The sequence below is a fragment of the Coturnix japonica genome, chromosome 12 (genome assembly GCF_054131305.1).
Source record: "Coturnix japonica strain WE chromosome 12, WE-NBRP24, whole genome shotgun sequence".
NCBI lineage: Eukaryota > Metazoa > Chordata > Aves > Galliformes > Phasianidae > Coturnix > Coturnix japonica.
Genome location: NC_140674.1, coordinates 7061102 through 7074849, shown reverse-complemented (window position 1 = coordinate 7074849; position 13748 = coordinate 7061102).

Below are 13748 nucleotides of genomic sequence, written 5' to 3'. Positions count from 1 at the left end.
ACAATACAGTAATATTTGACTTTCTAAGGACCATTCATACATAAAATATTTACAGCAGATGTCACAACTGTTATCAGCACTTTACAAGAGGACACACTGAGGTAAAGAGACTGTCAGAAGGGAACTGGAGCCAAATATGCTGTACTGCTGTACTGTCACCAAATACATCCTAGGAGAAAGAACATTTTGTTTTCTGGGGAAATGTGCAAGAAAGTTCTGTTAGGAAAAACACTGGATAAATACAGCAAGTGAAGATTAAGAAATTATCTAACTTTAAAGATGGCCAAGTTGTTTTGTTGTTGCTGTTTGACTTGTCCTGAAACTGGTTTGAGTCAATGTTTTAGCTTTCTGGAGCCTGACTTCTTAAAGAAACAGTTTGTGTGATTGTGCTGCCTGCTTGTTCCTGCTAGCTAATTTAAACCAAATACAGAAAAGATGTGGAATTTTCCAAGGTAATTACATTCCCACAGATCTTAATGATACCAGATAGGGCAGAGTTGGAATCAGATTAGTGCCATCACTCATACACCGCCAGGTATGGCAACAGCTAGAATCATAAAGATCATCTAGCCCAACTATTCAGTTGCCACCAATATCGCCCATTAAACCATGCCCCTCTGTACCACACCTACACGTATCTTGAGCACAGGAAACACAAGAAAACACAAGAAACTCAAAACAAGAGACACACAAGATAAAAGAAAAACATTATGAGATCTATATTACTGAGTTCATCAATTGCCAACTTCCTGTTTCTTACTGTGTGTGAGAATTTGTATTTCTGGGCAGTTAGGACAGTGACAGACTAAATGTGCAGCAGATTCTCAGTTTACATTTGATTTTTTTAAGCATGCTGAAATCCATTTAGGCATGTAGCAGTAAAAAATAATGGTTATTAGCTAGATTCATTATTTCATATCTAACTCCTCAAATGAAAATAATTAATTTATCAGGTTATCAAAGAAAGATAATTTTAATGCTTTTACTATTAATGACAAGACAACCTCCTGCCAACATTTCACAAGTTTTATTCAGATAAAAGAAATAAATTACTTCTACTACATACATCTAGAAGAACAGGTGCAAGTCAGTTTGGCAAAAAATATCTCCAACAATATTTACTTCAGTTGTTATGTGATAATTTCATTGTTATTTTAAAATCATGTTGCCTTATTCAGACTGTAGGATCTGTCTCTGAAACACTTGCATTCCTATATATGATCTAAATTATGAGTTTCCCACATATTGGCTTTCCTGGTCCACCTTGAGTGAAGAGGAATTATCTTGGGCAACGTATGAAGAATACAACATAACTAATGCATATAAGTAACAAAAGTTATTTTATCTTTTAAATATTCTTTTTAAAATATAAAAAAGAAAACAATAAAATATAAAATTAGTGGATATTTGGCCTTGTTTTTGTGAAACTGTTTAGTTACGATTTAATGAAAATGCTTGCAATTCTTAGCGAGTTCTCAAGGTGTTTGTCAGAAATTTTTCACATAATCTTACTTTTCCTGTACTTCATTCTTCAAAGCAGTTGTTCACAAATGAACATATTCCCAAAAAGTGCTGGCACAAAGAAGTCATCATTGTGAAGCAAGGGATATTTTTCTCTGGTAAGATGGGTCCTATAAACATCTGGTAAATTCAGAAAAATTCAAAACTTAAGTGAAACTCAACATTAAACTTAACATTAAAGGCAATTTTTTTTTTTCTTTATCACTGGGAAAGAATGATGATCCTTGACTTATCTGTCATTTCTGTGGGAATCAGGAATTCAAGTCGCCAATGTAGCTTCACAAATTCCACTGTAAATATTGATTTCTTTGGAACACCAAAGTCACCAAATGTAGTTACTGGCCTGTGAACTTCACAGAACATAAATGCAGTTTAACAGGTATAACTTCACATCTCACTGTTTGTACCACTGGTGTCTTCTCTCTCTCAAGTACACAATTAAACAACTATGAGAGAAAGACCCTCTGTCCCCATGTACCGTGAGATGAGCCAGCAGGGAAGAAGAACAGTGTGGCTGAACAACAAACATTTGCTGAGGCTCTAGGAAAAAAAGAGTTTACCTGCTCTGGAAGAAAGGACAGGCAACTTGGAAAGAGTACGAAGTAGTTGATAGCATATGCTATAGAAAAGCTAAAGCCCAGCATGAGCTCAACCTGGTTAATGCAGTAAAAGACTCCAAAAAAAAAATGTCTTCATCAACCTATTAGCGGTAAGAGAAAGGCCAAGGAGAATCTCCATCTGGGTGCAGAAGGGAATACGACCACAGAGAATAAGGAAAAGGTTGAGTTTCTCAATGCCTTCTTTTCATCAGTTGTGTTCCTACTAACAGATCTGATATCAGAGTAAATAGTGGGATACAGATGCAGTGGTATGTACAGAGACCGAGGGGGAAAATGTGCTTTGCAGAAGGCAAGTTTTGCTACTACTTGATCCTAGATTTAAGTCATAGATGTCATAGACATTTTCTTTGTCTTGAATCTAGTCTTCTACAGGAAGTACCAGAAGTGTAGTTGTTCTCTGACATTTAAATCTATGTTACAAAAATAACTAGAAAATTCACTACAAGAAATGATTCTCTATTGACAAGGAAATGAGCTGTATTAAATAATGGAGTAGATTTCGCTTACACTTACTTAGGATTAACACTACTGTTGCTGAGATGAAAATATTGCCCCGAGGGCCACTTCTATCCCCTTTCTTCATTATCCATTTCCTTGTAACAGAGCTTTAAAGGTGTGAATACAGAGTTATCTGAAAGAAAAGCTGAGATGATGAAGAAAGTTCCTTTTCAAATATAAGGGTCTTCACTGAAAACAGACAAGGAGAAATCACTGACAAGTTATTTGTTTTATAATGTGCTCCATCATCTCTCAGAAATAAAGACTCCACTTTTCCACACTCTGGCATCTGCAATTTAGCCATTATTGTATTGTACTTGTGGGAATAGAAGTTTAAGTATCTAAATTAGTCTTGCTGTTGTTGTTTAATCAAGGGGAAACAAATTTTCTGTCTCTTCATCAGTTTGTTATTCTTTTTATTCCAAGTTAAACAAATTCACTGTAACCTTATTTTTTTGTTTCACTCCCTGAAAATTAATGTACCCCCTTTCCACCTACATGAGCAGGGTGATCTTGTCCTGCCATCTAGTGAATGAAGGGCAGAACAACATGCTTCTTACCAAGCAGCCAGCAACCCATCTGATTCCTCTAAAAGCTTTGGCTCTTACATGTCTGTTCTCTTATAAAAGCTATAAATAAACGTTCCATCGTGTTGTAGATTCATGTGTTTTCTCCTTACACAGATAAACCTATTACTGTAATTTACCATCTGATTAACAAGAAGTTTAACAGGTTTCATCATGTGGCAGGTAGTAATTTAAGTATTATCCACTAACATTATAGCAAATGGTTCGATGTGGGCACAAGTGTCTCCATTCAATAGGTACATTCCTGTGATGGGTATTTGTGCATAAAGGTTCTGTTCTGCCAAAATAATTAAACTACTGATATAACGTCATATTTACCATGCTACACTGATGTTAACAAGAAAAGCTTTTTCTGCTCACAAGAATATATCAAAAAAGCAGAAGTATCTCCTGAAAGCAACTGAGTTTCCCTTTGATTGGTACTGCAGACTTTCATTTCATATGGTATAGAAGGCTTTTGTTGTGGTTGTTGTTAGATTCTAACGTGTAGGATGTCTGTACAACAAATACAACTTACTATTAAATATTTCTTCATACACTTACAGTCTGATCCACAGTCCACTGCAGTCAGCCAATGAAAACACTTGCAATGGCTTTAAACTGGCTTTAGTCCAGCGCTTTTTTCACTAAAGAAGAGTTAATTGAAAATTAAGACATAAGCAAAGAAAAAGGAATTGTGTGCGAGAAAGCAGGCAACAGTTATTACGCGAAGAAGTGCTCAGGTGTGTGTTAGGATTAGATTATAATTAAAACTCTATGAATAAGATCATCACTCGCAGATAGTGTCATGGTCAAGATGCAGCTTAATGCAAATTCTAATACAGTGAAACAGGTGAAGATTTTGTTAAAACTGCACAAATTTTCTTTAAACAAACCTCAGAAACAAAAAACAGGATCTAACAAAATACCACTAAAGTAAACAAGAAAATCACAGCAAAAAGCTCTCTACCTGCTGTAGCTGAATCAGTTTGCATAGAAAATGCACAGACCTGGCCAAAAGTAGGAATTTCCTTTTGCTGTTTTCATGAGCATTGCAGAAACACTCCACACAATGTCTGAATTCACACAAAACATGAAACCTGATCACTTCACTCTTTCATTGCAAACATTTCTTTGAATGGTGAGGGAAACACACAGTATTTTAAACCAAAAGATTGAGTTACATTGGAACTTTATTGCCACTTTAGCAAAATGCCTTTGGTATCTGCATTAAGTTTGTGTTCATTGATAAAATTTGTTCACTTAAAGGTGTTTTCTGTCATGAAAGACATTTTAAAAGAAAAATTGCTGTAAATGCCATAAATTGATTTTTAGATACATATCTACTCATAAATATTTCCCCAAGTCTAATAGTTAAAATGAGCACAGATAAAGTATGAAACTATTTAAAATAATGTTTCCAAGGTACATATAAAAATATCCTTCAACTGAGTCTGCTTGACACAGTTCAGTACCCAACAAAAACATAAACCCAGAAGCAATCATTCATCTACCATACAGGAAAGAACAATGCATTTACACCTCACTTGTAAGCAATTCAAAAAAATAAGTTTAATTTCAAATTACTTTCCATATAATTGTGCTGCATATAGTAATATAAAATACAAACATAAGCAAAAATTACTGCCTTTGTGGAACTGGTAGCAGTAGCCAGTAATGTTTGGGTCTCTTTTCTTTTTCCATTCTCAGATTACATTCTTATTTTTATATATACAGATATTACATATATAAATATATTATTTAATTATTATTTTGTCTTTAATCTCTCTCTCTCTCTATTTCTGTGCCCTCACAGCCCAGAAAGGCAACCATAACCCAGGCTGCATCAAAAGAACAGAGACTAGAAGGCCTAGGGAGGTGATCCTACCCCTCAACTCTGTGATGCTGTGAGGACCTGAAGTATTGACTCCAGATGTGGAGTCCCTCAGTATAGGAAAGACATGGACCTGTTGTAGTGCATCCAGAGGAAGGCCACAAAAATGACCCAAGGGATAGAAGACCTCCCCTGTGAGGACAGGCTGAGAGAGCTGGGGCTGTTCAAAGGCTTTGGGGAGACCCAAGAATGGCCCTTCCCTAAAGATGGACTGTAAGAAGGAACAGAACAGACTCTTTAGCAGGGTGTGTTGTGACAGGACGTGGGGAAATGATTTCAAACTAAAAGAGGGCATAGATATATACTGGATGTAAGGAAGAAGCTTTTTTTAACAATAAGGGTGGTGAGGCAGTGGCAGAGGTTGACCACAGAGGTGGGGGATGGACCATCCTCGGAGACCTTCAAAGTCAGGCTGGACCAGGCTCTGAAACACCTGGTCTAGATATAGATGTCTCTGTTCATTGCAGGGGAGTCAGACAAGGTGGCCTTTAAGGATCCCTTCCAACTCAAAAGATATGATTCTATTATATTCACTGGACACATTCATTCATAATGAAATCCAACTCAGATCACACTGCAGATTTTCCTGCATCAAACAGTTCTGGTTCATTCAAAGCACAAATTATTCTTAGCCCAATTTCCTAAAGAAACAAGGTTCCTGAGATCACACACACATCTACCTATCTCTCCAATAGTAAGCTATGAACTTACTGACCAGTTTAAGATTGAATAAAATGGTAGGAATCCAAATAACATTAATTTCCTAAAACTACATTAAAAAATAAAAAAATAAAAAGGAAAAGAAAAAAAAAAACAAAAAAAAGCTGATATGAGAAGGGAGAGGGCTACTGTTCTTGGGAGAAAAAGCCTGCAAGAGTGCCATTAATTCCTTCAAGCTTATGAAATCCAAAGGAAACATTGTTTTTACTTAATTCACCATGATCATTATGAGCAACAGGAAAACACCTCTTGAAAATAACAGAATCATAAAAAAAAAATAGAATGGATTATTGGAAGGGACCTTAAAAATCATAAAGTTCCAACTCTGCCATTGCAGGAAAGGTTGCCAATTGCTAGATCACACTGCCCAGGGCCCCAATCCAACCTGGCATCCACAACCTCTCTGTGCAACCTGTTCCCGCACCTCATCACCCTCAGAGTAAAATGATTTCTTCTTAACATCAAATCTAAATCTACTCTCTTTCAGCTTGAAGCCAACTCACCTTGTCCTGCCATTATTAGTCCATGTATAAAGACAGTTCTCCCCCTGCTTATTAGCTCCCTTCAAATACTGGAAGGCAGCACTGAGGTCTCCCTGGAGCCTTCTCTTCTCCAAGTTAAACAATCCCAACTCCCACAGCCTTCCTCCATAGGAGAGATGCTCCAGTACTTTGATCATCTTTGTGGACCTTCTCTGGACCTGCTCCAATTGCTGCAAATCCTACTGTACTGGAGACCCCAGGCTTGGACACAGTACTCCACATGAGGCCTTGCAAAGGCAGAATAAAGGAGGACAATTCCCTCCCTTTCCCTGCTGGCCACCTCTCTTTTGACGCAGCCCAGCATACTGCTGGCCTTCTGGGCTGCAAGAGCACACTGACAGCTCATGTCCAGTTTTTCACCCATCAGGACCACCAATCTCTTCACCACAGGTCTGCTCTCAATGAGTTGTTCTCCCAGTCTGTGTTCATATCTGGGATTGCCTCGACCTCCTCCCCTCTCTACCCCTGCCCCATCTTCTTTGGTCAAAAGAAATGCTTAATGACAGAAGAAAATCACTTTGGCTTTACAACAAAACCAAGAAAAGCACAGCAGCACTCAAACTGTGGGAAGCAGACTTTGGTGTACATAATGGTTGAACCACATGACAGAGACTTCTTCTACAATGCAATCTACACAGTCTCAGCTGGCCCAGAAAGCAATTATATAGATGACTTCCCGAACCATGTTCGTATTCAAATGCATCTTGAAAAATATTTGAGCTTGCAACTAGTGCTCCAGAACAATGCCTCCTGAAGTGATAGTCATAAGTTCAAAGAAACTCAAGTAGCAATTCAATCAGCAATCTGCAATAACAATGAACAGAGGAAGCGCTGCATGGAGAGGCTTCTTCACACAGGGAAACTGATAGCATTTAGGATAAATCAAGCAGTGTAAAAGCTGGCAACTCTTTCACTAAATAATTTGGTTTTAGCAAAACAATCAAAATCTGAGCCTCAAAAGAAAACAGAGTGGTGCAATTTCTGCTTTAGTGTATTATTTCAGAAGCCAACATAAATGATTTTAGTGGTGCTTTTGAAGAAAGGAGTAGTTTTAAAGTTATAAAATTCACAACATTCCTCATGCAGCAGCGTGTATCTGAATGATATGCTGTTTGCTAAAAAGCTTTTTTTTTAAATTAAAAAACAAAAACACAGGCATTAGTCCCTCCTTAATCTCATCAGCTGCAAGTCAGTATCCACAATGTACATTCTCCACTGATTGTATCTTTAGCTTTGTTTTGTTTCAAACCCTAATGTTACCACATTAACCATAGCTCTGGACAGCTTCTTGGCCCAGGCTCTGAGTCTTCTGCTGGGCCAGGACAAAGGAGTAAAGCTCTTTATGATTTCATGACACACCACAAAAAACACTGCATAGCTACCCACTGGTTCTGTTTACACATTCTTTTAAAAATGCATAACAGCTACAGTCTGCTCTGCTGGCTGTGCTGCTGGAAGGTGTGGCTGGCATCTCCCTGCAGAGACAGCAAACCCAACGCAGTTCTCTAAAGAGCTCCTTCTTGTATTAGCAGATAGGACAGGCAGGAGTGGACTGCCAACAGTATAATACACTATTGCAAATGTACATGATTTGAGAGGTCTTCATGGACAGCTTTACTTTTGTTCAACATCTCAAAAGGTATGCTGCAGGAAACAAATCAATACCACAGAAGATTTAAAAGCAGCAGATTTTACAAAATATAGCATAACAACACATCATATGCATAGCTGGGTTTGCTTATAGGAGTGATTACACTCTTCAGGTTAGGACAAGGCTTTCTTGCAGCACATGGTAAATGACAGCAGAAACAGCTCCTTTTTCTCTTAACAAGAATGTTAACAGCTGCCATTTTTTTCTGCATGGTGGAATTCAAGGAGACCTCTTTGCTTTATACGAATTTCTGTATCAGACATCATTTTGTCAGACTGCCCCTCAGCTGCCATGTCACACAGCAAAATGTAATGGTATATTGGTGGGAAGGTTCAACCTCTACTGCCATGCTACCAATATCCATCTCTGATGTCATGAGAGAACATAATAAAATAGGCAGCATTATTTCTGGAGCAGCCCTTGTAGCTCAAAAGCACTTTCTAAAGGCCTGCCTCCACCTGAAAGGGCTCCGTACTCAGACAACCCATAACTAACCCACGCTCATCACATAAACCTACACATATCTCTAATGCCTGCAGAACTAAATCAGGCTTGCAAGCTCTTTCCCCAAACAGAAGTGTAGGAATAAGTAAAACTTGCACAGCTACTCATTTTCAAAGGCAGCAGAGGTAAATATAGCCCTGCTCCCATGGCCTACTTTCATGTATATACAAGCACTCATGAGGAACTTGACACAGAATCCTGAAAATACTCCACCAAATGGGTAGGACAGAAGAGCAAAGAAAAAGAACTTTTAAACATGCTGCCTTTTCCCAGAAAGTATAAAGCAGGTCCACCAGTCCCCATCAACCATAAATACTGCAACAGGCGGGTTGCAACCAAAAAGTTGTATCCAGCCTAACAGCTTGACTAAGAAACAGCTTTCTTGGCAAGAAAAAAAACTGGTAACTTAGTCTACTAAACCATGAAAACAAGATTTTAAGCATTAACCTCATTTTCCGTGAGTGAGACCTAATTAAAAAAATTGCTATTATACTACACATCTTCCAATTTCAGCTTCAAAATGATTCTTGGGTCCCTAATGATTCTAAATCCCTCCCAGGGATAGACACGTTCAGAGTAAAATGGATTGAATTTAATTAGTGTTAATGTAACATCTCAGTTATTGAAGAATCCAGTAGCTGACCTGTCACTGTTGTTTCTTGACAGTTACTGATTAACTGCAGAGCACAGAATTTATTCCTCGGTGTCATATGTGCATTTTAGACTCCCACAGGGTCTATCTAATGTTGGAGGAGCTTCTCTGGTTGAAGTTCTGGAATAATTAATAGTGTAACACATCCATCAAACACACAGGATTGCTCATTTTCAACAAAATAAATCTGCTTTCAAACAATCATTTTCTTTTTCACATGTATCAATCATGCAGTAGATACACAAATACATATACAAAGACAATATGACAGTAATAGCAAGCCTTGGAAGATCAAACAATAATATATTTCATGGTAACATCTAGCCCAGATAAGCTTTTGATGGAACAAACAGCCTAGGGCCTGTAAAAAAGAGAGAAGCCAAGTCATGATGCCCCCCCAGCCCCCCCCAACTGTAGCTTGAAGTTACATTTCTTAGCTGGAAGTCAGAACTTCAAAGTCTGTGTAAGAAGCACCTTACCATGGCCCTCAGTCAGATTCACTGAAACTTTTGAAAATCTAACTGCCTCTTTAGCTTCAAGTGAATTTCAAGATTCCTCTTTGATATACAGTACAAATGAGCCAGGGTAAAACATCATTGTCCATTAATAGAAAGTAGATAGTTTGCAATCCTTTCAGTAGGATTAGTATCCTTGGCTTTTTTTTAAAATTATTTTTTAAATAAAAACACCCACACAAATAAATAAATAAATAAATAGCTATTTCAGTCTTTATGTGAAGGGCAGAAAAGCTAATAAAACAGGTTGACCAAAATCTTTCAGTAGCCCCTAAGAAAACCAGATCAGTAACAGTAAGGAACAGCTTATATTACATTGAGGCATGGAGGGGAAACACACACAACTTTCCACACATTAGCAAATACTCTGTAAGAAATCATTCTTTCCTTCCTTCCGCAATTTTCCCAGCAGACAACCGAATCTATTTTAGAAATTACTCTGCTCTGGTGTATCAGCAGGCACACCTTTCAGATGGCTTCCATTCCTCCTCTTTTTAATGACTCATTAGTAAAATGCATTCCTAAACATCAGCTTGTCCCTATGGCAAATAAGCCAAAATGTAAATGTTAAGGTCGGTCATATTTACATGTCACCACTTATGCTAATTGCAATCCCAGCACTGTACTCTTAAAGAAAAGTTATCAATCATCTTGAATATGATTAAGCAATAAAATGAGAAAACAGCTCACAAGGTGATCTCCCCTACTTCTCAGTCAATTAATGTTGTATTGTACTCCATCTGTTTGGAGAAATGTTTCATATTGAGTATCCCCTCCCTCCCCTTAATGCACAAAGAAGTAAACAAGAATTGTGCCATTTTATCATTATTCTTGATAGCACAGACATGCACCTCCAGCAAGCTGCAGCTCCCCAAGTGCATGCTTTCCCAGATGTAGTCCAGATGCCTCCTAAATGCATATGGCAGGAAATTCTTTGCAATCTTTTCTGTTTCCCGTATATTATTGGTTTATAATTGCTGCTATCCATCATAATTTTTTTTAGCTACTGACTACTGCCCTGCTTTGCAGGTGTGTAGATGAAACACAGGCCTAGTAAATGAGTTGGTTTTACATCTATCTTGGTGGGGAGCAGTACAGCTAGCCTTTAATGTCAGCTTAAAGGAAGCTTTATTGGCAAAATGATACATAACAAAGATGACCATAGTACTGCAGAAAGTTCTAAAGAGAAATGCATCCTAACAGAGAATTAAGCTGTTTTCATTCTAATTAAGTTTATTTAACTGCTGTCTGGCTGGAACTGTGCTAACCCAAAGCTCAAGCACAGCGCTTGCTGGAATAACAGCACAGAAGAATCCTGCTCCACTTCAGGGATAAACTTGCTGGTTCTAAGAGTTCTAAGTGTCTGTAATGCAATGTGAAGATTTCACTTTTGCTCCCAACAACAGTCTATCTCTGTCAACATGAAGCTGTGTTCTGATTAATTATCCGACCACTAGAGCTGACTTAAGGATTCACAGCAAATGTAAAATTATTGTATCCGCCCCAAAGGCTGAGTTTTTACAGCTGTGGATTAGGAAGATGGTAAGGATAGAGGACACAGATCTGTAGTGTACAGGAACAGGACAGTACAGTCCTGTACATAAAGTCCTAGACACAAAGACTAGAGATGGTAATGATGAGCCTACCTCAGCCTCTGAAAACAGAGATGTCAACTGAGCTTGCTGTTCCCAGCTGTATATTATGTATTTCTATCTCTAAGCAATGTCCTAATTTGCACTGAGTTCCTTTTCAGTGACTCTTCTGACTGAGGGTTCTAACATTTGTTTTGTCCTGTGAGACACAATACAGACACAATATGAAAGTTAAAATATGAGAATAGCCTTGAGTCACTGGTTTCCTTGGGTTATTTTCTGACCTATAAAGTTTCTCAGATCTTCAGTTTTGCCCTAAAATCATAGCATCAGAATATTTCTTGTGCTTAGGCCATGGAAAGAGTTCCTCAGATAGTTATGCTGTGGTCTTCTCTGGAACATTTCACTAGACACACCATCAGCCATTAAAACTTGCAACTGTGGATGGAATAGCCGCTTAACTAGTTTTAAGTGACCAGAAAAGGAGGGTAATAGCCTCATCAGGGCATTCTACAGTTCTCAGTAACTAATACTGCTAAGCACAAAAGGCCAGCCCCAATAAAAGAGTAAGAGGAAAACATATAGAAAAGAATTAATAAAAACAAAAAGATATCTACCCATCTCTAACACTTTATTTTACATTAAACGCTAACCTGACAGATGGCACTGGCTTTCTATTTTTGAGAAAATATATATAGATAGATAGATATAAAAGCTTTGGAGTGTTTGAGTTCATGCTGTTTTTTCCCTTAATCACTTAAATCTAAAGTTCAGTGACATACTGACTTGCAGTTTTGTCCGTGAACTCCTTAAGAATCATTCTCAGTCACCAGACTGGATAAAAACTGTGTGAGGACCTCAGACCCTTAATAACCTTGTCAGTATCTTCAGTCTTCATGTACAGATAATTAGAGAACCTCTGAAGTCTTTTTTCCTCCTGTCAGATCAGCAAGAACAACCTCTCAGTATAGATTTTTCCTTATCTACTTCAGTTGTTTTACAGGCATTTTTCAGAAGTCAGAGAAGTTCTCCCAAATTATTTTTTTTCTTTTTTTTTTCTTTTTTTTTTTTTTTAAGTTGGAAAGAAGACAGTTTATTAAAATAAAAGGGCTATACATACTTCTTCGAAGTGAGCCTAGTAATAAAATCAGTATCAAAACAAATTTCCTTCACTAAAATAGCTAATTTCTAAACTGTACTATACTTCCATTATTCAAGTCACTCATCTCTTTGGATCACAGCTTGTTCACCATTCTTAATCAGAACAGAGATCGTACTTTTGTTGATGGCCAGGTTCAGTTCCTAGATAAAATGATCAAAAACCTACTCAACATCCAGACAGTAAGAAAACTGTAATGAAAAAGTGATTTTATGTGCCTTTTTTTTTTTTTAAAATTGATAGAGATCCTTTTAAACACAGTCAAAACAGGAAAACTAAAATAGACTGAAATATCATATAATCTCACATAAAAACAAGCTCAGAATGCTTCAGAGAATCTTTAACGGAGACATTTAGTAGCACAGCCTCTTTCCCCTAGAAGTGCATATGTGGATGTGAGTACTGGTGCACAAAGAGGAAGTAGGACCTGCTTCAGAAAGCCCTTACCAGACCATGCAGATAATAACTTCACATAAAAAGGAGAATTTTTAGTAATGTATTTCAGAAACCATTCTTTCAGAAGAGAATTCTCATAGTAGAGCTTGAGTTTATTGCTTCTTTTATATTCATCCCTAAAGTCTGCTTTAGAAATATAACAACCTTTACAGGTCCACTACCTACTGGGAAAATATATGCAGGAAATAGGCCTTTAAGAACAATCACTGCCAGACATTCATTTTTTTAATGATATTGATTAGATTCAACAATCAGGTAGTATGGCTTCAGATCTAGAACAAGATCATTTACTTTGGCAAAATATAATTTTAATAAATTATAAAGAGAAATAAGCATACATTAATTACAAATCAATGTATTGTGGATACTTTGTGTTACAACTAATTTCTCCCACCCTGATCTAATAATTGAGGGATATTCTCCTTTTTGGGATCAAATAGTAAAAATGGGTTATATCTTTTACCAGTCATACATACAATGAAGCCAGAAACAGCCGCTCGCCAGCATACAGCCCTTGTTCTTGCTGGTCTTTATTGTCACACAGGAGAGGCTGCAAGATGGCAGTTTAAGACATAGAGCTTAGCCCTCTTCTCTGCTCCAGGCAATACTACCCTCGCAAAAAGTAGTCCTGCTTGACAGCTGCTCCTCCCTGTCCTTCACCACCCCATTTCTCATCCAAGCAAAAGCAACAGGGAAAAATGAACTGGGTAAAAAATGCAGGAAAAAAAATGACTGGTCAAAAATAATTCTTAATTTTAGAATTAGTTACTGTTAGTAAATTTCAGCTGAGAGCACAGGAAATGGCAGCCATGCTGTTACCCCAGTCAGAATAATAGAGTGATTTATGTTGGAATGGAT